Raw genomic sequence first — 26,531 nt, forward strand, 5'->3', positions numbered from 1 at the left:
GTCGCCAATTCCTGTTTTTATTGGGTATTGTATGAGGTGGTGCATCCTGGAGGTGTGACCATGCAGAACTTTTCCATCTAAGTACTGCTTTTGCTGGGTACCAAAGGTTCTGCTGTGTTTCCATTTTCCTTTGATTCCAGGAATTTTTTTTATTTCAGTTTTGATTTCTTCTATGACCCAATACTTCTTTTTAGTAGGGTTTATTATTTAGTTTCCATGTATTTATTCTTTTTTCCTTACTTTTCCTGTTGTTGACTTTAAGTTAAGAGTCTTGAGATGGGGAGATTATCTTGAATTATCCTTAACTGTCATTGTAAGTGGCGTAGTGGTTAAGTGCTATGGCTGGTAACTAAGAGGTCGGCGGTTCGAATCCTCCAGGCGCTCCTTGGAAACTCTATCGGGCAGTTCTACTCTGTCCTATAGGGTCGCTATGAGTCGGAATCAACTCAACGGCAGTGGGTTTGTGCTTTTTTTTCGGTCATTATAAGAGGCGGGCGGGGGGGTTTCACATAGAAGAGAAGAAGCACATGTAACAGAAGCAGAGTCACAAAGATGCTACAGAGCTGGTTTTAAAGATGAAGGAGCGGGCCATGAGCCAAGGAATGCTGGTGGCCACCAGCAGCTGAAAAAGACAAGGAACGGATTCTCCCCTGGAGCCTCTGGAGAGAGTGGTGGTGGCGTTAGGTGCCATCAAGTTGATTCCGACTCAGAGTGACCCTATGTACAATATAAAACACTGGTCCTGTGTCATCCTCACAAACTATGTTTGAGCCCAGTGGTGCAGCCACCGTGTCAATCCATCTGGTTGAGGGTCTTCCTCCATTTCACTGACCCTGTCGACACCTTGATTTGGGCCCAGTTACACTTATCTCAGACTCGACTTCCAGAACTGCTGAGAATAAATCCCTGTTGTGCCACCCTGTTTGTGGTAATTTGTCACGGCAGCCTTGGAGACTAATCAGGGGATGAAATGGGAAGTGAGTGTGAAGCAGTCAGCACTGTGCCTGGCACAGCAGGAACTCAAAAACTGTCAAACCACGAAGGACAGTTCCTCCCATCCTCCGCAAACCACCAAATAATTCTCGGCAGTCGTGGGAAGAGCTATAGCCTTACGCTGTAACAGCAAGATGTCTATGCTGCTTACAATTTTAAAAGCTCCTTTATGAATCTGTCTTGCTTGATTCAGCCCCAAAAGGAGAGCTCCCAAGACTGCCCGAAGGCTCTTAGCTTGTCCTATATAAATACAACTCTGCCACAGGCATTTGTCTTAAACGCCCAGTACAGTGAACTCAAAGACTTCCCAGAGCAACCTTTCCTGACGTTGTCTGGAGTAGACCCTCCTGATCCCAGGTGTAATGAGCTGTGATCATGGTCATCTTATCTTTAATAATTATAGCCACAAGCACTTCCCTCAGTCATAGACGCTGCTGCTGCAAAGCCGGGGGCGGGGGGGGGGTGGCCTGGGTTCCTACCTTAGGACTTGGCCCTGCCAGGGCCAACACGGAAGAAGGGCCAGGCTGAACAAGCAAGACTGTGTAGCTAAACTCCCTTTTAGCTTCTTTTCATGCAAACAGGCCCCCTCTCTTCTAAAGCCCCCCCTTTTTTAATTTCTTCTGCCCTAGTTCCATACAGAAATGTCACTTTGAGGACTGAGGTGCTCCTGACCCAAGTCATGGTGTTTTCAATCACCTCATATGCATGCAAAAGCTGAACAATGAATTAGGAAGACAGGAGAAGAACTGATGCCTTTGAATTACGGTGTTGGCAAAGACTACTGACTGTACCATGGACTGCCAGAAGAATGAACAAGTTTGTTTTGGAAGAAATACAGCCAGAGTGCTCCTTGGAAGTGAGTACATTTCACGTACTTTGGACATGTTATCAAGAGGGATCAGACCCTGGAGAAGGACATCATGGGTGGTAAGGTAGAGGGTCAGTGAAAAAGAGGAAGACCCTCAATGAGATGGATTGACAGTGGCTTCAGCAATGAGCTCAAGCATAGCAATGACTGTAAGTATGGCACAGGACCTGGCAGTGTTTCTTTCTGCTGTACATAGGGTCACTCTGAGTTGGAACTGACTCGAAGGCACCTGACAACAGTGGTGAAATCCTTGAAGGAGGGTGCTCTGAGGTCTGGTACCTGGGCTTCTGGCTGGATTGAGTATTGCTCTAGCTGGAAGTAGACCACTGGGTCACAAGATGTTTGGAAGCTCTTCCCCATTTCTTTCAATTTTGACCTGGCCTGTAACCTTTTCCTCGGGGGGTGGAGGGCAGTTAATGGCTAGGTATTATTATCTTTAAGATAGACTTCTTTAAAATATTACCTTCCAGAAACACATGGACCTTTTCAACTAACTCCAGAGCATTCCTACATAAGGTGCCTTTGATCCTAGCTCTAAAAACAGTGGGCTCCAAAGTGCTTATCTTTGCCTGGTCCATCACTGAGACAAGTGGCAGGTGTGGTGGCAGATGGGGCGGGGGAGGTGGGCCTCTCTGGACGCCAGAACCAGAAAGGCAGCGTTTGCAAATTTTTGTAGCCTTCTAGACATGACTGTCTGGTTGAGGGTGCTTCTGGTGTGCCATGTTGCCCTCACAGCATGTTGGGAGCTCCAGCCATGGTGCTTTGCATCAGTGATGGAAGGGACTCCTTGGGCAAGGACATTTTAAACACTTTCAAGTCATACTGGATGGGTTCTTCTTCAGCTTCTAAGTTTGTGAAATGTTCATGGTAGTTTATCACAAGTGGAGTGGATGTGAAATGAAGAAGCGTTCCTACCGCACAGCGCAACATTATGGAGGCAGAGGAGTTCTCGTGAGAGTCCTCATCTTCAGGACAGGGAGATGAGTAGCCATGGATCATGGAAGCATGCTGTGTGTTCTCATTCCCTCGTGTCACAGACATTTTTCAGGCACAAGGGATGTGGCTGTTGCTGTGCTGGTCCTAGGGATATACCAGTGAGCAGGACATGATAACTTGCCCCCAGAGTTACAGGTGTCTTCAAGTGTTTGCGAGCCTGTGTGGGACGCAGCAGGAGAGCGCTGAGTGATGAGACCTCCATGGGGGAGCACAGGGCTGGCAGGTATAGTCCCACTGGGTCTCCTGTGTGCGGTGCAAGTGGCCAATGAGCACCCAGACTGCTGTTCCTCTGGCTATGGCTCATTCCATACACAGTGGTTGTCCCCTCCCACCCCGGTAGTGGGGATCTGCTAGATCGGGCCCCAAGGTTGCCACCGAGGGAGCTCAGCCCTGACAGAAAATTGGAGAAGAATGAGTACAAACACAAGAGCTTAGAGGGCCTGCAGATGGTTGCTTCAGGAAGTGAACAGGCTTATTCTTGTTAATTTTTTCTCTAAAATGCTCCTGACGTTTTGAGACTCTACCCTGAGCCCTTTGTGACTGAGGGCTGTGTGGCCCAGTGAATAGGATGGCCCTCAAATCTTAGGCCAGGAGGGAAGAGGGCTGGAGTCAGAGTGGCAGGGTCCTCCGGATAGCACCTCCCTGACTTGGAAACCAAATAGGGGAGCAGGGCTGGGCAGAAGAGTCCAGCCCCTACCCGCTTCGGGATCACGGGGCCTTATTCTCGCAGTAACCCAGAGGAAGCTGAGTCTGTACCACAGAGGCAGAGGACAATGGAGGAAGTGGAATTATTACACATAGTGTTTCAACATTTGGGATTCAACTTTCAAGAAGGAAAACTGAGAGTGGGGGTACATGGAACTGTTGTTGCTGTTGTTGGGTACTGTTGAGTCGGTTCCAACTCATAGCAATCCTACTACGTACAACAGAACGCAACACTGCCCAGTCCTGGGCCATCCTTACAATTGTTGTTATGCCTGAGCCCACTGCTGCAGTCACTGTGTCAGTCCATCTCATTGAAGGTCTTCCTCTTTTTCACTGACCTCCATTTTACCAAGCATGATGTCCTTCTCCCGGGTCTGGTCCCCCCTGATAACATGTCCAAAGTATGTCAGATGAAGTCTCACCACCCTCACTTCCAAGGAACACACTGGCTGTACTTCTCCCAAGACTGACTTGCTTGTTCTTTTGGAAGCCCAGGGCATAGTCAATATTCTTCACTAACACCATAACTCAAAGGCATCCATTCTTCTGTCTTCCTTATTCATCGTCCAGCTTTCACATGCATATGAGATGACTGAGAATTCCATGGCTTGGTTCAGTACACGTTAGTCCTTAAAGTGACATCTTTGCTTCTGAAGGCTTTAAAGAGGTCTTTTACAGGAAATTTGCCCAATGTCATATGTCATTTGACTTTCTGACTGTCGCTTCCATGGACGCTGACTGTGGATTCAAGTAAAATGAAACTCTCGACAACTTGAGTATTTTCTCCGTTTATCATGATGCTGCTTATTTGTCCAGTTGCGATGATTTTTGTTTTATGTTGAGGTGTAATCCACATCGAAGGCTGTGATCTTTGATCATCAGTAAGTGCTTCAAGTCCTCTTCACTCTCAGCAAACAAGGTTGTGTCATTTGCATAATAAAGGTTGTTAATCAGTCTTCCACCAATCCCGACGCCACATTCTTCTCCATATAGTCCAGCTTCTCAGATTATTTGCTCAGCATAGAAACTGAATAAGTATGATGAAAGGGTACAGCTCTGATGTACATCTTTACTTTTTTGAACCCTGCAGTATGCCCTTACTCTGTTCGGATGGCTGCCTCTTGGTCTATGTACAGGTTCCCCAAGAGCACGATTACGTGCTCTGAAATTCTCATTCTTCGCAACGTTTATGATCATAACCGTAATTTGTTATCATCCACATAGTCAATAAAATACAGGTAAACATCCTTCTGGAAACAATACCAGAAAGATGTTGCACATGTTAGTACCAACCAAAGGCTGGGAGCAGCCCAAGAGCCAGCAACAGGGCACTGGTTAAGTAATCTACAGGACACCCTGGCAGTGGGATGGCATGTGACAGAACAGAAGAGTGAGAACTCTTTATTTCCAGTATGCAGTGAGTACCAAGCCACAGCCAGGAGAAAAGGTGAGGTGCCCAGGGAGCGTGGAGCATGTTACCATGGGTGTAAAAAATGTTTTCAGTGCATACATACCCATGTCTGCTGGCACACGTACAGAATGTCTTGGGAAGAATACACAAGGAGCACACAGCATCGGTGCCTCCAGGCAGGAAATCTGGGTGGCTGGGGGATGAGGCAGACTTTACCATATATATCCTACTGTGCCTTATAATTTTTGAGCCATGAAAATGTATGCCTATTGAAAAAAATAAAGTACTAGTTTCCGAATTTGTCAAATAAAGCTATGTACATGCAGATTTGAACTGAAGTATTCCAACTAAGTGATATTACTGCACAGTCCGAAGAAGAGGGTTGAGGATTTAAAGGGACTCTTCTCTGGGCCAGTGTCACCCCAGCAAGGTAAGGCAATCAAGGGATAGGACAGTGCCTAATGCTGGCGACGACCACCACCACCTCTCCATCACGAGCATCCCTCGCTCTCTGCCCTTCACCTCCCCTCATCTCCAACTTGGCTCCTTCTAACATTTTCCTTCCTCCTACTATAGCACCACATTATACAGAATAGTTAAGTCGATGACTCAAGTCTCAGTCACAGAACTTTATAGCTGGAGGGTAGTTCAGAATCACAATCCCCATCCCCGTAACCGCTCACTACCAAACCACCTTCCACTAGCCACTGGCCACCAGGTTTCAGCTGAGCTCATGTTTGCACTGTAGCCAGAGAAGCCAGGTGGTTCCACGGAAGAGCACGGCGGTGGAGGACGGGAAAACAGAAGCTGCCGAGTCAGCTCTTTCACTGCAGGGAAAATCCCAGAGGGCATGAGTATCCATTTCTAGGAACTCGTGTTTCTGGATTCTTCCCACCCCAACCTTTCCTCTTCCTCACAGCCAGCCTGGTGTTTCACAGGTGGCTTTGAGGGAGATATAGAATATTCTTCCCAGGTGTGGGTTTCACTTCTATCATTTCACAGACAAGGCTTTGCCACCACCACTGCAAGCACCAGGGATGCCCCATCCTATGGTTTGGTATTTCAGCCAACCTGCATCAGGGCTCCCCGCCATTCAGGGCTCGGCAAACTGTGGGGCCCACACCTGAAAGGGTGAGCCTGAGCTGACAGAGGAAGCGAAATCTGGACCTATAAACTCCCGAAAGTGACTAGCAGAGCACAGGTACAGTTATAAGAACTTGGAGGACTAAGGTCCGCCTGACCCAGGCCATGGTGTTTTCAATCACCACATACGCATGCAAAAGCTGGACATCGAATAAGGAACACTCAAGAAGAACTGCTGCCTTTGAACTGTGGTGTTAGCAAAGAATACTGAATATACCATGGACTGCCACAAGGACGAACACATCTGTCTTGGACAAAGTACAGCCAGAATGCTACTTAGAAGCCAGGATAGCGAGACTTCATCTCACATACTTTGGACAAGTTATTGGGAGGGGCCAGACCCTGGAGAAGGACAAGGTAAAGTAGAGGGTCACTGAAAAGGAGGAAGACCCTCGATGAAATGGATTGACATAGTGGCTGCGACAATGGGCTCAAGCATAACAATTGTGAGGATGGTGCAGGACCAGGCAGTGTTTCGCTCTGTTGTACACAGGGTCCTTATGAGTTAGGGACTGACTCAAGGGCATGTAACAACAAATGATCCAAGAAAGGGTACCCGCAAACCATCAAAGTGACTATGGAATTACTTGTCATTTAAAATAATAATAATAAAAGCAGAAAAGAATAAATAAATAAATAAGTCTCGGAAGAACCTCCAGTGTAAGACGAAGTCTGGAATCCTGCAAAGGACCTGAAGGGCCTCAGACCCTTGGTGGTCCAGCCCTGCAGCTTTTCTGCCCCCTTCCTGATGAGTTACCCCAGTCCTCCCCACAGTCCTCTCCTGAGAGCCCCAAGCTCAAGCCTCCACTCCCCCAATATATGCTCATCGCTCCATGAAGGCCCTGTGATGTCCCCCAAAACCCAGGGGAGGAGGAAGCCATCCTTCCATGCTTCCATCCTACCAGGTTTCTCTTGTAGTACCTACGATGTCACACCTAAAATCCTGCATACAGGAGAGAATATTATTAAGTTGATTAAATTAAAAAAAAAAAAAAGTGACCAAACCCTAAGGTGTAGCCCTTTCTGACCCCAGAGGAGCCCCCAGCTTCCAGCCTGCCAGACCAGAGGGCTCGTATGGTGAGGACACAGCTCACCATTGCTGAGGGCAGACCTCAGCCTTCCACAGGCACAGTGGCTTCTCCTGGAGGATTACTGGGGCCATAGCCATGTCACCCCCTTCTGTTCTCACCAGCCTCGCACGAGTGAAACTGCACCCCAACTTGAGCTCAAGGAAACAGACGGTCTTCCCAGGAACAGCTGAAGCTTTTCTCACTCCTGTCAACAATGACATGGTAGCTCTGTTCATTTCTTCACTGAACAAACGTTGATTTTAAATCTATTTTGTGCCAGGCACTACAGGGCACTCTGGAGATAATCTAAGCTATTGTCCCTGCCCTGAAGGAAACTTGTCTTACAACACCACAGATCCGTGATGCTCACAGGGCACGTCCCGAGAACGTGGCAATCCCCACATTTATGAACGCCACTGCAGGACACACGCGCGAATGGCACTATGGGAGGCAGCAAAGCATAGCTGCATGTTTTCAGGATTTCTTCAGACCCTCTAAGAGTTGCTGGGTACACTCCAAGGAGAGGGTAACAGGGCTCCCCAAACACAGGGCACAGGAGAGTCGGCTACTCAGCATTCCACTCAGGCCTTCAGGGCACCCACAGTAGATTGTTTTTATTTTGTTTTTCCTTTCAGCTGCCCAGCACGCAGAGCCCTGGTAGCATAGTAGTTAAGTGCTCGGCTGCTAACCAAAAGGTCAGCAGTTCGAATCCACCAGCCACTCCTTGGAAACCCTATGAGGCAGTTCTACTCTGCCCTGTAAGGTTGCTATGAGTTGGAATCAACTGCATAGCAGTGGGTTTGGTTTGGGTTTTTTTTTAAGTGATCGAACTGCCAACTATAATAGCTACGGTCCGTTCTGGGTTCATAAATCTTGATGCAACTCCCTTCCATCCCTGTGACCTTGGCAAGTGATCTATTTCCGTCTACGTCCTCATCTGTCAAATTGAAGTTATCTTCCCTAGGGGAGGTTTTTGTAATTTAACACGCATAAAGCAAACAGCAGAGCCCTGGTGGCGCAGTGATTAGGACCTCAGCTGCTATCTAAAAGGCTGACAGTTCGAATTCACGATGTACTCCTTAGAAACCCTATGAGGCCAGTTCTACTCTGTCCTACATGGTCACTGAGTTGGAATTGATTAGACGGCAACGGGTGGTGGTGGTGGTGGCCCAGCACTCACCCCCGCCTCCTGGCAACAGTAGTCCAAATTCCATTAGCCAAAGCAAGCCACCCACCCTCTCACAGACTACTCAGGGTGGGGTAGGAAACTCAGGCCAGGGACACGGAGTGCTGAACTTCCCAGCAACAGAGCCTACTGTTTCAGGGGTGAGCACCTGACCCAGGCCGACCCTATCACTGTAACTCCTTCCCCTGGACACAGAGAAGAGCACTGTGGCCCAGCTGGGACTGGACCTACTGGGCTGAGGGCATTCTTCCTGCTCAACTTGGACCTGGGAGGGTGTGCGGCTGGAGCCCCATGCAGGCTCTGAGGAAGGACAGCACAGGGCAACTGTAGCCCCAAGATGAGGGAACATGGGGATTGAGGGACATTCTTCAGCTTCTGTGTAAGGCTGTGCCTCAGGCCTGTCCTATTCCTGGACCCTCAGGCATGTGAGCCAACCCACTCAGTCCCATCACTTCCCAATGAGAGAGCAGCAAGCTTACGAGGCCCGGCCTGTTGTGGCCCTCTGTGTAGTTCATGAGCATGTCAAGACCCTAGTGGACCCTGTACTCATTCATCTAATAGATAGATACCTACCATGTACCGGAAACCCTGGTGGCATAGTAGTTAGGAGCTACGGCTGTTAACCAAGAGATCAGTAGTTCACATCCACCAGGCGCTCCCTGGAAACTCTTTGGGGCAGTTCTACTCTGTCCTTTAGAGTCGCTATGAGTTGGAATCAACTCGACAGCAATGGGTTTGGTTTGGTTTGGTTTTTGGTTTCCATGTACTTATAAAACAGAGGGCTGTTTTTGTTTTTCCTTTTCCAGGTATTAGAAATCCACTGGTGCCCAGTGAGCCCACAGGAATGAAGAGATAAAGGTAGCTTACAACGCAAGGTAACTTCCCACTCAGTATGTACAGGACCTCCCCGAGCACAGAATGTGCACATGTGGGTGGGTGGGCCACTCCTGACACTGCAGGACACCACCACCAGTCTGCAGGTGGTCTTATCCACCTTCCGAGGTCAATGCTGCATCCACTCACCTTGTCTCACAAGCTAGCACTGCTTCCCAAGGACGAAGTTCCGCCTGAGCCCTATACAATCCCCACCCAGGGACACATTCTGTGCCACGTGGGTGCTCCCACATTTGTGACAAGCGTAGCAAAATTCAGGCAAAACCAAGTGCTTCAGGCGTCTCCAGGCCTGCAGCGGTCACCACTTGAACTCAGGTGTTTCCCGAGGACCAACTATGCTCCTGACCCGCGTCACCAGTGCCACTGGCCACACGAAGCACGCTGATCACTGCCCTCCACATCTGCAGTGTGCTCAAGAACGTCAGCCTCCTCTGTGCTGCCCTCCCCCACTGCATGCCATTGACAGCTGTGCCCTTGAAGAGCACCAGGCTACGCGTCACCATCAGCACCAATTCCTTCCTTGCAGTGGCCCCACGTTCTGCATCCACACTGCATACTTAGGGTGTCCCAACAGCCTTTGCTTCCTCTGTAAAACACGTGCAGGACCCTGTTCACTGGGGCAGACACCCACCCATGGCACTAGTGGAAAGGGAAGGCAAGTCCCAAACGACACATAGATTGGAGCACCCGTGAAGGGGGAGAGAAGGTTTTCTTTTTTTTCTTTTTGAACATTTCCTTGTGGTTGAGGTGAAAGTTTACAGACTAGTTTCCCATTCACCAACTGATACACAGCTTGTTTTGTGACACCTGCAAACCCCTGAACGTGTCAGCACTCTCCCCCTTCCTCCCTGGGATCCCCGTGTCCATTTGCCCAGCTTTCCTGCCCCTACCATCCTTCTGAACTGGGCTTCTGGGCAAATGCTGCCCTTTAGGCCTCGTATAGCTGACTGTTCTGAGGTATACATTCCTCACTGGGGTTACTGTTCATGTCATAGGCCTGCCTACTATATGGCTATAACGTGATCTCCGGGGTGATGTCAGTTCCAAGTGTGAAGGGTATCTCAGGGCCTTAGTGAGGAAAGATATTTCTACAAAGTTTGGTGGTCACCTCTCTTCAGTAAAAATTTTACTCTCAAAGATGAAAAGAATAATTCATGTTTTTAGTGAGAAAGAGCTGGCTAGCAAAACGGTCTGACGATAGCCACCAGCTCAGACATCGCGGGCAGTAATGATTCACAATGGGATACCAGGGATGGTGGTGCGTTCATTCACTGTCAGCCAGCAGCCACACCCAGAGGGGGGAAGACGTGAAAGCGCCATTTGATGATTCCTGCCTTCTTTAAATGTGAGGTCAGTAAAAATTCAAGATTACAGAAAGGCTAGGGAGAGTATTAGAGGAAAGTACCATTCGCTATAATTATTATTAGCAAATTTTCACCTTTAACTTTGGACACAAACAGAAATGTTCTCCTTTCCGAAGAATTCAGGAAGGGTTTCTTTGTAAAGATTCTCCAATACACGCACATACACGCATGCTTACACCCACAGGAGTCTAGTCAACCAGGAAGCAAAGCGCGGCTCCTATGGGGAGCTCAACCTCCTAGGGCTGCTGCCTTTTCAGGGGTGTGTGAGAGAAACAGACACAGAGAGGGACACAGAGACAGAGAAACATACACATGTACATATATGCAATAGAGGTGTATGCACATAAGTGACATGTATGTGCACACATAAGGGGTGTGTGTGCATGTGTGGATGTGTGGTGTGCGTACACGTGGAGAGTGAGGGCAGGTGACAGGGGCAATTGGCACAGGCAAGCTTTACCCAGATGTGGGGCAGACAAATGCTTACGCTCTGTGATTAGCAGGCATGAAGAAGGCCCCAAACTTCTCCTGGTCCATACCTATTCCTGGGTCTGACATCTACCACCAGAGAGGTTTGCTTGACAAATGCTCCAGGAAAACAACGCGTTCAATCTCGCTGACACCTACAGTACACAGTTCACTAGGTCTTTCATCCCTGACAGAAAGCAGGCTTCTGAAAGGAAACACAGGAAGAGGAGGGGAAACTGAGGCAAGATAAGTATAAAGACAGACCCAGGGGTCGTCCTCAATTCATGTGCTGAGGGCAGCCCTCTCCATACTCAGGACAGTGTGTGGTGGGCCCAGGGGTGAGTATGGAGGAGCCAGCCCCTCATGTCTGCCTTCTCTCTGGGCCCCTCCATGTTCAAGGCATCTCATCCACAGGCCCTTGCTTGGATCTTTCACCTGCCTGAGCCTCTCCCCACCCTGAACCTGGCAGCCCTTCCCTTCTGGGGAAGCCCTGCTCCAGAAACACCCAGGGACTTCTTGGTGAGAAGCGGCTCTGGTCTGAGAGCCTTGGCAATGACGTTGAGAACTGAGATTAGAATTCGACCATTTCTAGTCTTTAAATGAGGAAATTAAGGAACAAAGGGATCAGGTGACCTATTTTAGGCTCAAACGCAAAGGCAGGTGTGGAGGTGACGAAGGTCTCACACACCTCTGGGGTTTTTAGTCAGCTGCCCAGCCCCACAGCTTCCATGGAAGATATTTCCCAACAGCTTGCCAACACCTTCCCAACAAGCAGGGAAATCCACCTTCCAGAAAAGGTAACAACCTGCCTCAGAGAGACAGCTAGTTGCCTCCAATGTCCTTCCTCCCCTTCCTCCTTAGTAAGGGGCCTAGAACCCTGACTTTTCACTGGCATGGTGCTGTCTACCTCCCTTACAGCTAGGTGTGGCCATGGGTTCTGTTCTGGCCACAGCTGACCGTCGTCCTAGCAGCCACCTTGGACGTCAGGCCCAAGCCTCACCTTGGAGACATAGAGAGGTATAAGCTCTAACTGCCTACCTCTAAACCTCGGTATGTGAAAGATTAAAGCCTCTTTCCTTCAGGTTTTTTCTGTTACATGCAGCAAAGTCTAACTCTAACAATTTTACCACTCCTCAGTGATATCCAATGGCAAGAGAAGGTCAGCATCCTGGAAGGCTGAGAACTGGGGATAAGGAAGAGTACTATCTCAGATTTAAGTTGGTTAACAGCTCCATCTCCCCAGGGCTTCAAAGTATTCTCAAATTTACCCTGGGCTCCAGCCTAGGGTGAATACATTCTTGTAAGACCCTGTAATCCTAAGAGTCATTTTGCTGTAGTTATTTTATAAAACAGTTTCTCCCTTATATAAATCAACACGCATATGCCTAAAAAAAGTTAACCAATCCTATTTCAGGCCTGACTGACTAGCAAAACTCAAAAAGCTTTAATATACCAAGTTCCTGTTTACTACCCCAAACATTTAGTAGCTTGGTTTGCACATTTAGTACAGACATAGACATCCCAGACAAATCTAGGTTATGAGGTAAAAATAGTCCTTGTTTTCATGCATTACAGCAGGTCCATTATACTGGGTTTACAGTCTCAGTCACAGGCTGCTAGTTGCAGTGACAAACCCTGGCACGGTCCTTTACAGTTTACAGAACAGCCAACCTTGGGGTCTGTAACTCTGGTCAAGTCCTGTGACATCCAGTTCCAAAGCACGCCCTGGAATTTGATCATCTTCTACCTAATCCTGCTTGGAGTGAGTCACACCCACTACAGTATAGCACCATCTTTGCTACAGAAGGGACTGAGGATGGACCTGCACAGCAGACGGGGTGACCCGGCACCCACACGGCATCAGGGCCAAGGCATGCACAGGGACAAAACCCCCACAGTCAAATCCCTAATGTAGAAGGCCAAGGTCACCCAGGTTAGAAAGTGGCTGAGATCAACTTTAACATCCGGATGCCTCTTAACAGCCCAGTCAGTAAAAGGCTTGCTGTATCCAATGGCGTCACCGTCGGTGAAGCATCCTTTCTCTTTGAGCAAGTCGGCCGCCCAGGATATAAGGCCCCTCGCTACTTTACAACCCATCCACCGGCTCTTCTTCTCTGTTTGAGCCAACAGGTTAACATCTAGCTTGTTAAAGGTATCTGACAAATTAAAACATGATTAAATAATTAAGTTGACTCTCAAAAATGCAAAGACCTTCCTCCTCCCAGTGAAGTTACTCAAAATGCCCGTACGTCCCAAACCAGTGAAGTTACTCAAAATGCCCGTACGTCCCAAAGACAACTATAAGGCTAACCACAAACCATCTGTCTTGGGCAATCACAAGTTGAGTTATCTGCAAGACTATCTACATCATCAAAGGAGATGAGTTAAGTAAGGCAGGGCTCCTTTCTCATGGCATCCGCAGTGTTTCAAGGAGAGAGACACGTGAATGAAGAATTTTAAAGCTTGCAGCGATAGCGGCATCTCTGACATACGTCCATAGCTTCTTAGGCATTCTGCTTGAAGAAAAAGCACTCAGTTGTGACCATGAAGCTCTTTTTTTTCCCTTTAAATCAGTTTATGTTTTTACTGATAACTTCAATTCCATGTACTTGTTTTACAACAAGACAGAAACGGCTAATAGGAAATGAAATACATCAAAAACAGGATAAAACCAGGTGCTGGAGAGAGCTAGAAGGACGTCAAGCCACCCGAAAGGGGAAAGACAGTCCAGACCTGCACCAGATAACAACTGTGCATAAATTATCAGGGTCAGTATGCTGGAGTAAAGTGGTCTCCATCAGGCCATGGGAAAATGACAACTATTTTGGCTTTGACATAAAATCTACAGTTGTACTGGGGAACTGTCTGCAAAGGGTCTCTGGAGGGGCGTGGGGATGTGGGTGGAGAAGCCAGGGAAAGGCGCTGGATGCTCGCCTTGCACCAAGACATCTGGTCCACCTGACATCAGGCAGCTTCGACGTCCATGAATGTAGAGTGGGCGCTCCAGGGCCTTGACCCCACGTCATTTCTTCTACTGCTGAATCACCAGAGGGAAGAGAAAGTGAAAGGCTGAGGAGGCAGGGGTTTGACTTCCAAGGCCACAGGCTAGAGAAGCACTTCCCTAAATAGATACAACGTAGGTGTGCGCATGCGTGCACAGCACCCAAAGACCAACTAAATCAAGAATAACCAAACTGAGGCATGATCACAACTCCATTCTGCTATAGGAGAGGGAGCCACCAGGAGGGAGGAACGAAGGGCATCACTTCACTAGATGAACAAGAAAGTGGCTGAGAATCAGGCTGCTTCACCAGGCTGCTGGCAGGTTGGGGCCAAGATCCAGGTGAAATCAACAGCCTTTCCCTTCCACCAGAGCGGGGGAACGTCTACCAGCAAAGCCTGCCCCTAAGGCCGATCCATTCACCCGCCTTCGCTCCCTCTTTCAAACCTGAAGAGTAACAATATTTGGAAGATTCTGGGGTATCTAATCCTATTCTAACTGGGATCTGTCCATCATTCCATTTTATCGGCCACTGAAATATGAATCAATCGCATAATGTGATCATTTTAACATTTGTACATGCAGAACACAATCAAAGCAATGAATATGAAACGTGAAAATAACGAACATTCTACCCTATACCATCGGAATTCTTCAAGTGCTTTTTTTTTTTTTTAATTTAACAAAGTGTCAGTAGAAGACTTGGCTGGGTCAGCGAGGAGCTGCCTGGAAGCTATGGCGCACAGCCCTTCCTGCTTCCCCCTCCCACATCTTTGACCTTTGCTGCTGTCCCCATCTCCCAGCACCTCCCTCTTCTGCAACATCTCCCCTCAGAGCTGCCCTGGGCAGAAGTCAGAAACTTACATACATTAAGCATCTGAAAACATTTTTAAAACAGGCACTGTGGAGAAAACAGTTACCAAGACTGTCAAGTTGCAAGGGGAGACATTTAGTCCTTAGACAAAGAGCTCCAGTGAGACGCGGCATCCCCACCAGGCACTTGTCCAGTGCGCTGCAGTTCAGATGTCTCCTGCTTACGTTATTTAATCCCCACAGCCACCCTGTGAGCCAAGCACTTGCCCCATTTTACAGATGGGGAAGTTGAGTCAGGTTCATGTCCAGGACTTTTTCTTCCCACGTCTAACCTGGGCCCCCTCAAAAAAAAAAAAAAAAAACACCCAGACACCACAAAGACATGACTGCATATGCTTTGTGATACAAACCAGGCCAACACCAGCATTAAATAATGCTTATCATACCCATCCCAAGCCAGCCACGGTGACTCAGGAATTGTCCTGTAAGGCTAAGCCACAAAGGAGGCCGGGGGAAGGACTGGCAGCAATGGACTTCAGTGGGGTCACCTTGAAACAAGGAGATGCCAATCTACCCTGTTAGGTACAGGATCAGTCAGGTGTCCAGGGTTAAGTTTGAAACCTCTTATGAATCAACACACTCCCTGCCATTGTCTTCCTACCTCTCAGAGTGGCCATGCCAAGAACCCCAGATACCTTCAGAAGGATCTAGCCAAACACCACAGACAAAAAATCCATCAGAGCAAGACCAATACGTTAGAAGTTTTTTTTTTACTGTTGACCCCATGGGCTCCAGCTCTCAGAACACTCTATTCTGCCACTTCCACTGCCCCCTACCACACCGCTAGAAAGATCCCTCCCACCTAAGATCAATGGTTCTCAACCTATGGGGCGCCACAGACCCCTGAGACTCTGAGCAAGCTACCTACCTCTCCTTGGGAAAAACCAGATGTGTGTGCACATCCCTACTTCCCTACAGGTCCGGGCCCCCACCCCCAACCCCCCCAAGTCCGTGCTCAACACTAAGGATTGACAGACGTTTACCAAAAGCCACAGCAAACAACCTTCACGTTATGACAATACCCAAACACACACGGCACACAGATGACAGTGTTGTACAAAAAAGGGCATACCCTTCCTCCAGGAGGTGCACCTAGGTATTTTCTATTTTATTTCGAATTTTTTAAAATGCTGATGACAGCCTCAAACTGACCTTGTGAACCCGCAGCCCGCCAGCCTGTCTCCTCCCAGGTGCTCTTCCTTCCTCCCTAATTAGCAGAAATGTAGCTAAGAGGGCTGGGTGAGACTGTTACTAAATACCCACTTCTATGTATTAAGATGAAGCTTTAAGGCCTCAGGGAGTCAGGAAAACCTGGAAATACCTCCAGCTCACTAGTTCCAGAAAGAATTTGCAACACTGGGCTATTTTGATCACACAAATTACAGGAGGTGGCTGCCTATTTTACTTCACCCAAATATAAAGTTGGGCCCTACTTGAGGAAAAAAAAAAAATGAAACCCCACTGCCATGGAGTCGATTCCAACTCATAGCGACGCTACAGGACAGAGCAGAACCGCCCCATAGGGTTCCCGAGGCTGTAAATCTTTATGGGAGCAGACTGCCACATCTTTCTCCCGCAGAGCAGTTGGTGGGTTCCAGTCACTGACTTTTTGCTTAGCAGCCAAGCTCTTTAACCACTGCGCCACCAAGGCTCCATACTTGAGAAAAAAGGGGGCAAAGCAGATTATACAAGCAAAATCTGAGAGAGCTTCAAGCTGTCACTGAAAGTAGTCATTGAGGCTGTCTTCAGGCTGAGTTAACTCCCTAACATTTCTCAGGCCCTTGCTAACTGTACCACTCTACTTGTTTTCCTAAGTGAGCAAGCAGCAGTGTGCAAACCCTCCCCATCTGAACCTGCTTCAGAGAGACAGCTTTGGAGTCATCAGGCCAGCCCCAGGCCTCTGCAGCCTGCCCAGGGGGCTCCATCCCAGCTGGGCCAGAGTCAGACCTAGGGCTGGGGGTCTTATTGATCCTTTAGTGCCGAGTCCTGCAGGACGGTCTGGGCCACACCAGAGGGGCTAGACAGGCAGAAGACAGAGGAACTGGGGAACAGCTGGGCTGGTAAACTGGTGTGCAGGGCAAGGAGAACAAAGCTGCCCACAGGTTCCTCAATTCACACTGGAGGCTCCCCACCCAATACCTACTCCTCCTCCTGCCTACCCTGGGGCGTGCCCTTTGTGGGTTCAGGAAAAGCCAGCCTCATCTCCAGCTGGGGATGGGAGTAGTCCTGATTAGACCAAGAAGCAAAGCCAAAACCAAACTGGTTGCAGCTGAGTTAATTCTGACTCATATCAAGCCTACAGGACAGGGTAGAACTGCCCCACAGGGTCTCCAAGCAGTGGCTAGTAGATCTGAACTGCTGGCCTTTTGGTTAGCAGCCGAGCTCTTAACCACTGCAATACCTGGGCTTCTAGACTAAAAAAGCTGTTCTCAAACTTGACCTTGCATCAGAATCATCTGGAAGGCTTGTTAAAACACAGATTGCTAGGCCCCCATTCTATTCAGTTTCTATTCAGTAAGTGGATGGGTCTCATAACCTGCATTTCTAACAAGTTCTCAGGTGATGCTGATGCTGCTGGTCTGGGGACCACTAATGGAGAAAACACTGGCCTGAGCCAATCAGCAAAGAGCACCCTCATAGCCTCATATTACTGGTCCGGGGAGGTCACGTGATCCTCCCTGCTCACAGAGGCAGGAGGAAAGGGCTGGCATACACACAGTGGCTGGGGACGGGCAGGTTTCTCTCCTTCCCTGCTCCTGTGGGACAGGAACAAGGACGCACACAGCCCCACCAGCCCTAACAACCATCTCTCACTCACAAGGAGAGGAATGAAGCAGGGAGAGCCAGAGTGGGAGAAGAATCCCAGTCCTTGGGGAAATTGCTAAGCTGCTGACAGAGTAGAACTTCAACTCTGCGAAGTAATGCATGTCCTTATTGCTTACCTGGCAGCCAAAAGCATCCCAACTGACATACCCCATAATCTGAGAGACCCTGAACCAGGCATCCCTGTTTTATAATAGGATGCTGTTCCCCAGAAATACCCACCTTCATGCTTCAAGAATTTGCACACCTGGGCCCTCCTTCTTGAAAATTGAAATGAAAGGGTTAGGAAATGCACCATTAAAGAACGGAAGCAGCACAGGACAGGGAAGGAAGGGAGGCTGTCCACATCTTAGAGTGAACTGATTTTATCAGACAGCTTCCTAACAGCAGAAAGGGGCCGGAGCTGCCAGACCTCAGAGCCCTACCTAGCAAGGTACAAACAGAAGGGATGTGGTAGGAACCCGGGTCAGGAGAATTATCAGGTGTCTGTGGCAAAGGGCTCGGAGAGGGTCCCAGGAAGGCAGCTGGGAGGGGGCGAGAGCTTTCCTCCTCAGAGGTGCCCTCCCCTCCTCCTGGAGGTTAGGAGGTCCCCTTCTGTCTTTCTGACTCTATTCTTTATCACCACAGCATGGCCCCACCTCACCCCATAGGACATGTTTGCCTTCCTGTTTCCAAGGGCTTCACAAGTGGACCTCACTGTACAGGCTCTACAGGAAAAGGCTCTCACCTGCACAGGGGAAGGGCCTGCGGGCAAACACCAGGCCAGCTGGGCTGACTGACAGACACAGGCGGCATGAGGAAGGTGTGTGCAGACACCATGGAAATGCACACACAGCGCTCCAGCCTGGCTTTCCACCCCCCGCAGTCAGGCTGTGACAGAAGGAGTAGTTACAAGATTAAAGCCACAGAGAAACAGCTGATCCGATTCCAAGTCCCATGGAACCACATGTGCTCTATACGTGAACTCATCACAACAGCTCACATCCTCAAGTGCTCACCAGGCTCCATGCACTGCTCCAGGCACTGACGGGTATAAACTCACTTAATTCCCAACAACCCTACTACAATCAGTCCGGTTTTTGCAGATGAGAAAGCAGAGGCTCCAAAGGATTAAGCTACTTGCCTAAAGCCACACACCTAGTCTGAGGCTCCCAGGGAGTCGGCTCCAGAGTCCATAATTCCAAGAATAAAGTAGAGTAAAACTTGTGCAAGCGTGGGCAGAAGGAAAACTCAAATATTTTCTACCAAAACGAGTGACAGAAAAGTGGTCAGACTGCACCCTGTCCAAGGCAGAAAACTGCGAGACCCAGAAAAACAAGGCAGTCCTATCCAGTTCTGGTTCTCACAGGTTTCACTGTAAATGGTTTTGAAAGGTACATATGTGTCAGCAAACAGGATTGATATTGGGGACTCCAAGTAATTAATTTTCCTTCCTATATGGATACATAATGTAAAACATTTATTTTAAAATACTGTGTGACTGAATGGAAATGGCAGTAGATTCAGACAGGCCAGGGTCTGAACCCCAGCTCAGCCTCCTACAGTCACCCGCAGATGGTGCCTAATCCTCTCTTCACCTCAGCTTCCTCATCCATATCACAACTCACATCCTTACAGGACTTTTTTGAGGCATATGGAGACTTGGCCCAGGGCCTGGTATACAGGGGGTGCTCAGAAAATGTTAATTTTCTTCTCCTTTAGGATAAAAATAGCATCATAGTTAAAGGAGACATCTAAGGCTGGCAAGAATAAAGAGGCCAAAATAATAACTTACACAATTCAAAAGAAAAACCTAATAAGAATAAAATGGGCAAAGGGTATGAACAGCTAACCCACAGGAGCTGAAATATAAATTAGCAAGAAGTGGTTTTCAGTATTTTTGGTAATTTATGAGCGTAATTAAAACAATAATGCCTTCTTTTAAGGTGGTAAAAGTTAACAGGGTTTATTCTATGAGTGCTGGCCCAGTGAAAGGTTTACAGGCAGTTTCACACACAGATGGGAGGAGTTTAAACTGATAAAGCCTCTTGGGAGGTGTTATGGGTTGAAATGCATCCCCCCCAAAATGTGTATCAACTTGGCTAGGCCATGGGTTCCAGTATTGTGTGGTTGTCCACCATTTTGTGATCTGATGTGATTATTCTATGTGTTATAAATCCTACCTCTATGATGTTAATGAGGTGGGATTAGTGGCAGTTATGTTAATGAGGCAGGACTCAATCTACAGGATTAGGTTGTATCTTGAGTCAATCTCTTTTGAGACATAGAGGAGAGAAGCAAGAGAGACAAGAGGGACCTCATACCACCAAGAAAGAAGTGCCAGGAGCATGTCCTTCAGACCCAGGGTCCCTGAGCTGAGAAACTCCTAGACCAGGGGAAGACCGATGACGAGGACCTTCCACCAGAACCAACAGAGAAAGCCTTCCCCTGGAGTTGGCGCCCTAAATTCAGACTTCTAGCTTCCTAAACTGTGAGAGAATAAATTTGTTAAAGCCATCCGCTTCTGGTATTTCTGTTACTGCAGCATTAGATAACTAAGACGGGGCAATGTGGCAAAATTATAAATTTAAAATTACCCTTTGGCCCAGAAATTCTACTTCTAAAGAGCTGGTAGGCTGAAATATTTGTGAGTATTAACAATGATGTGGTTCACAGATTCCTCACTGTTTTCAGAGCAGAAAATTAAGAAAATTCCATTGACAAGGAATTGGTAAATAATCTATGGTACATCTGTACTATAGACTCCTCCCTACCTCAAAAAAAAAAAGGTGGGGGGGATAAGGCTTTCTGTGCTAGATCTCCAGGACACAGCATTAAATTCAGAAAGAAAATCGCAGAGAGTTTTGTATGTGACTACATCCACGTTTACAACAGAACAACTGTCCACTGAGAGGACCCAGAAACAGTGACATCTCAGTAGCAATGAGCACACCTGCAAACCAGATCTTTGTTTCTAAACACCACGTTTGACTAAAAGGAACTAGGACTTCTTGGAGAAGCAGCTGATTTCAGGGCTTGGGCAAGGAAAGTACAAGCTGAGTCTTGAATATTTGTGCCAGAAAGTAAGAAAGTGACCAAAGAATGACAAGGACATATCAAAATGACATAGGAGCCAGCTTGAAGGGGCTCCCACAGGCTAAAACTGGGATAATTTGAGCAAAAAATGAATAATGAGAAGAGTAACAGACTATAATCTATTGAGTGAAGCAGGAATTCATGAGTCTAGTGATACAAGAGGAGCCCTGGTGGTGCAGTGGTTAAAAAGCTCAACTGCTAACTGAAAGGTCAGCAATTCCAGCTCACCAGCTGCTGCACAGGAGAAAGGTGTGGCAGTCTGCTTCTGGAAGGATTGGAAATAGCCTTGGGGACTCTACAGGGCAGCCGAATTTGTCCTATAAGGTTGCTATGAATCGGAATCAACTCAATGGCAACGGGTTGGTTAGTTAGTGATATAAATTAAAAAATAAATAAGGGAAAAAGAAAAGTTCTTCCTTTCGGTAAAATTCTAACTAATAAGTGTAGAAGGAAATATGGAATGAGAAAATCATCATTTGGCCACTATCACAACAATTGATTCAGGCAAGAACCATCAATGGATTCCAGAACTCCTAGGTGAAAGGATGAGGAGTAACAGGATATTTACATCGCCTCAAAATAGCTTCCTATGAGATACACCGTTAGTTGCAAAGGGAAAACCAGCAACTTTTCAGGGAGGAAGTCCGGCAGATACCCCCTTGTATGAAGTTAACATCACCAGTAACCCGGCTAGTCAAGGGCGCGGGACTCCTGAGAGGATACACTTAGAAGAATGCAGCATCACCTCTGTGGTCCTCCTGCCAAAAGTACAGAACCTGATTCTAATCACGAGAAAACCTCGGACAAAACCAAACTGAGGGACATTCTACAAAATAAACAGGCAACAGTCCTTACAGGTGTCACTGTCACAAAATACAAAGGATAACTCAGGAACTGTTCCAGATTAAAAGAGACTAAAGAGACAATTTAACGCAACACATGATCTTGATTTTCTTTTTTTTTTATAAGTACACTGGAGTCCTGGAGGCACAGTGGTTAAGAGCCACGGCTGCTAACCAAAAGGTCTGCAGTTCGAATCTACCAGCCGCTCCTTGGAAACTCTATGGAGCAGTTCAACTCTGTCCTATAGGGTCGCTAAGAGTCAGAATCAACTCGATGGTAAAAGGTTTATAAGTACATTAAGGAGCCTGAGTGGCACAAGCAGTTTGAGATTAGCCGCTAACCCAAAGGCTGCTGGTTCAAACCTACCCAGTGGCTCCATGGAAGAAGGGCCTGGAGATCTGCTTCCATAAAGATTACAGCCAAGAAAACCCTCCGGGGCAGTTCTACTCTGTAACACAGGGGATCGCCATGCATCAGCAGGTCACTGGCAGCTAACGGTGACATAAAGAACATCAATGGGCCAATTGTCAAAACCTGAATAAAACCTGTAGATAAGATAATAGCATTGCATCGTTAATTTCCTGATTTTATAATTGTACTATTCTTATGTAAGAGAATGCCCTTGTGTCTAGGAAATACACGTGAAGTATTTAGAGGTAAAAGGTCACCAAGATTAAACAGTTCAGGAAAAAGTCTCTCTCTCTTTCCCCCTCACTCCCTCTCATACACACACACACACACACACACACACACAAGGTAAAGCAAATGAAGGAAAATGTCAACATTTGGGGAATCTGGGTAAAGGATATCTGGAAACGTTGGATTATTCTTGCAACTTTCCTGTGAATTTGAAATCATATAAAAATACAAAAAATTTTGAAGCGAGCAAGGTGTGTATGCGTATAGACAGATGAATTCCTGAGGATTAGGTCCTGATGGCATTCTCCTAAAAAGCACAGAGACTAAATGAAGCGAGACTCCTGCAGGGCGCTGATACATTCTCTCCAGGGCACGTGCTCTTCACCGAGCCTCCGCTCCAGGACACTGGAGAAAGAAGGTTTTGAAGGATCTCTCAAGAGCAGCTCATTAATCAAGTTCCACAAAAGAAGCAATGACATAATCAAGCCTTCTTCACTGAGGATTTGTGCCATTTTCCCCCCAGTGAAGGCAAAGCAGCCTGACACCATGAGCAGCTGATGATACGGCGGGAACTTTCCTGGCATACATAAGTTAAAAAGCACTTTTTCATAAAAAGCCAAAATAAAATCGTCTTGGTCCAAAGTCTCCCCCTGCACTTTGCCTTACCGATTTGAGAGTGAAGCCCTGGGGTGGGTTTGGGGGTTAGCTGGCACCACCGGGCCTTTCTGTTCCACCTTGTGGGGAGAATGTCTCTACATAGTCATCTGGTTAAAAGGACTTGTAGGGCCAGTAGTTCTGTCTGTCATAAAACACCCCATCTCTCTGGTGCTTCACAGTTTACAAAAAACCCTCTCTTCTGTATTATTTTCATCCTTTCTTTAAAAATATTTAAGAAAAAAAAATGTACTCAAGGATTTAGGTTAACAACAATATAACAAATTATTCACTTTCCAGAACAATGGATAAACTATAGTGTCTGCCCTTGGCTTTGGGTCTAGTTGAGAGACAGTTGTTCATGAACAGATAAACACTCTGAAATAGCAAAATCCAATGAAAGCAGCTAGGTAAGTACAACAAAGTCTGTTCTCAGCTTGTGAAAAAAGCAGCCCTGCTTTCTGTTTGAATTTGTCCAATAGCCATGCCTTTAAGTTCTATTTTCAGGCCAAACCCTTTCAGTAATTTTGGCTTGTTGCTACATACAAAAAAAAAAAAAAAATGTTGCTGTAGAGTCAGCGAACCTGTAGGACAGAGAAGAACTGCCCCACAGAATTTCCAATTTCTTTATGGAAGCAGACTGCCTGCCACATCTTTCTCCTGTGGAGCGGCCAGTGGGTTTGAACCCCTGGCCTTTCTGTTAGAAGGCTGGCAGCCAAGCTCTTAACCACTGTGCCACCAGGGCCCCAGGGCTCCCTAAGGCCCTGTAAATACCTGGGGGCATGTTTACAAGACGCGGCAGAGAAAGAGGCCTGTGGGTCTCTGCTCACATGCAACACCATCCCCAGGACAGCATCATGGTCTCTGGACACTACCTCGCAAACAGAACGACCACGTGACTGTCCCACATGGGCACCATCATTCATCTTTCTTCAAGGAAACCAATGAATTGAATCTTCTGGGAGTAAACATTTCAGCAAAGAATTCCCAAAACAAAAGTCCTAGCCTAGATCTAAAGACGAATCACTGCCAGAGAAAGCCTGTTTTCAACCAAAGAAAATCCGGGGTTAATTCTAGGACAACCTATAGTTATTCCAGGTGCATTACCACTGCCAACATCACTTGGCTTCCAAAACAAACTCTGCAAAGTAGGTTCCGTCATCACCTCGTTAGAGATGAGAAAACAGAGGACCAGAGTGAGCAGGTGGCAGAGCCAGGATTGACAGGCAGGTTAACCTGTTCTTTCCCCAACCCCACCAGCTCCCCCAGGGCCCACACAGCCCACTGTGGACGGATGAACCAGGCAGAATTTCCCTGCAAAATCCAAAAAGCCATCTCCTCCATTCCGCCGGTTTAGGTGTCACAAGGGCATGTGACAAGTCAAGTTCTACCCTTGGGCAGCCTCCCAACGTGAAACACATTCGGGGGGGGGTGGGGGGTGCAAAACAAAAGACAAGAAGATGGGAGTCACCGCTGTCCTACATCCTCCTCATCCAGGGAATACTCTCCTGACCTGTCATTAGGGATTAACTCTGGGCAGGAGTTACATAATGTCAGGGGGCAGGCAGCAAGGGCAGGGAAGCCTGCCCATCGGGCGCCCTCTCCCACAAAGGCATACATTTACCTTCGGCCTTTTGGATATCGCAGTCTTCTCTGGCCTACCCATTCAGGACTGGTTTTCCAAGAGGCGGTCAGAGATCCCTACGAACGTCCCAGGCCTCTTTAACCGATGAGCAGAGTCAGAAAGCAAGCAAGCGTAAAGAGCCGAGAGACGAGAAACGCTGTCGGGGGCTGTGGGCAGCAGCAGGGCGGAGTGGCGGGGACGGAGGCCAGATTTCCCACCCCGAATGCATGTTTATTTCCACCGGGCTACGTTCACGCAGGCACAGGGGCGGCCTTCGGCCTCAGGTCTCGGGATCCGGCCCCGGAGACTCGCCGAGCAGACGCCCGGCTTCGGGGACCCGCACCCCGCGGCTCCCGGCTCCGACCCCGGCCCCTGCTCCGGCTCCTGCTCCAACCCCAGCTCCTGGCTCCGGCTCCTGCTCCAACCCCAGCTCCCGGCTCCGACCCCTGCTCCGGCCCCTGCTCCGGCCTCTGCTCCGGCCTCTGCTCCGGCTCCGGCTCCGGCCTCTGCTCCGGCTCCGGCTCCGGCCCCGGCTCCGACCCCGGCCCCGTGCAGCGCTCTGCACCCGCCTCCGGCCGGGCGCCCGGCTCTGCATCTCGCCAGGGGTCGGCCTGGGCTGATTCTTCCCCAGAGACGCGACCGCGGGCGGACCGCTAGGCTGCGCGATTTCCATGACAACCGCGGGCGCCGTCCCCGTCAGCCCGGCCGGCACCCGGGTGCAGACCCCCGCCCCGCGGTGCAGCCCCACCCCGCCCCCGCCCGCCCGGCCGGCCCACCTACCTGGTGCGCCCCGGCCGCGGCGCCCACCGCCCTCCGGCCCCCGGGCCGCGCGCCCGAGCCCGCAGGAGCGACGCCGGTCGGTGGTGCAGTCGCGGCTGCGGCCGCCCCGGCTCCCGGCTCCCGGCTTCCAGCCCCGGCCCGCGGCGCCCGCCCCGGCCGCGAACCCACGGCGCGCGCCGCAGCCCCAACCCGCCCGCCGAGTCCGAACCGCCGGCCTTCGCTCCGGAGGCCGCGCAGCCCCGCCCCGGCCCGTCGCCGCCGCCGCCTCTGCGCATGCGCGCCCCGAGAGCCGGCCGACCCGCCTACTGAGGCGGTGCCGCCGATCCCTCCCTCCCCGGCGTCTAGTCCTGCGTGCCCGCCACCATCCGCCCTACCTGAGCCTGCGCACCCTGCTGGGGGCTCTTGACCTGCTGGGCTCACTTAACGTTGCACACGTACTGCGGCGTGTAGGGCCGGGTTACCCAACGAGCGAGGCAGGCACCGGCCCAATTGTGGCTTCCCACCAATGCAGTGCACAATTTCACGTGTTCCCCACCATGTCAAGGATGTGGTGAAACCCATGTGAAATTCCTCACCACAGATTAGCAATTAAATACAATTAAGGCCATGCCTACCTTGTTCAGTGCAAACCTTTGCATACTGTGCTTCCTGGCTATTGTGCCCCTGCTTCTGTCCCTGGCAGACACAGCCCCAAGGAAGAGCAGCTGGCTGCTGTGTGCCTCAGAGCAGGTGAGTTTCCGCTGGGACAGATGAACCAGTCTAGGGAGCCGATTAGGAAACTGACCAGCCAAGTTTGAACCCCTGCTGAGGATTTGCCTTTTCACCCCAGATTTACTGAATCAGAATCTACATTTTAACACCATCCCCATCACTTATGTACACTTAAGAATAACCTGGGGATGGTGTTAAAATGTAGATAAGAATCACCTGGGGCTCTTGTTACACTGTAGATAAGAATCACCCAGGGATCTTGTTAAAATGTAGATTCTAATTTGCATTTCCACCCCAGATTTACTGAATCAGAATCTACAGTTTAAAAAGATTCCCAGATCTAGGATACTCCACTGGTCTCACCACTTCGGGAGCAGGGAAGAATGAAGAAAACTAAATATACAAGGGAG

At 48.8% G+C, this 26,531-nt stretch overlaps 1 protein-coding gene across 3 annotated transcripts in view; it reads right to left on the reverse strand.

The window, feature by feature from the left end:
- Window positions 1-25,545, reverse strand: part of INPP4A (inositol polyphosphate-4-phosphatase type I A) — a 156,226-nt gene extending 130,681 nt beyond the window's left edge. The window contains exon 1 of one of the 3 annotated variants that reach the window (XM_049857267.1): window positions 25,411-25,545. The gene's annotated coding sequence lies outside the window, so the exon portion shown is untranslated. The other 2 variants (XM_049857271.1, XM_049857270.1) reach the window with 2 other exon arrangements.
- Between the last annotated feature and the right edge of the window lie 986 nt (window positions 25,546-26,531).

The sequence above is a fragment of the Elephas maximus genome, chromosome 17 (assembly GCF_024166365.1).
Source record: "Elephas maximus indicus isolate mEleMax1 chromosome 17, mEleMax1 primary haplotype, whole genome shotgun sequence".
In the NCBI taxonomy this organism is placed as follows: domain Eukaryota; kingdom Metazoa; phylum Chordata; class Mammalia; order Proboscidea; family Elephantidae; genus Elephas; species Elephas maximus.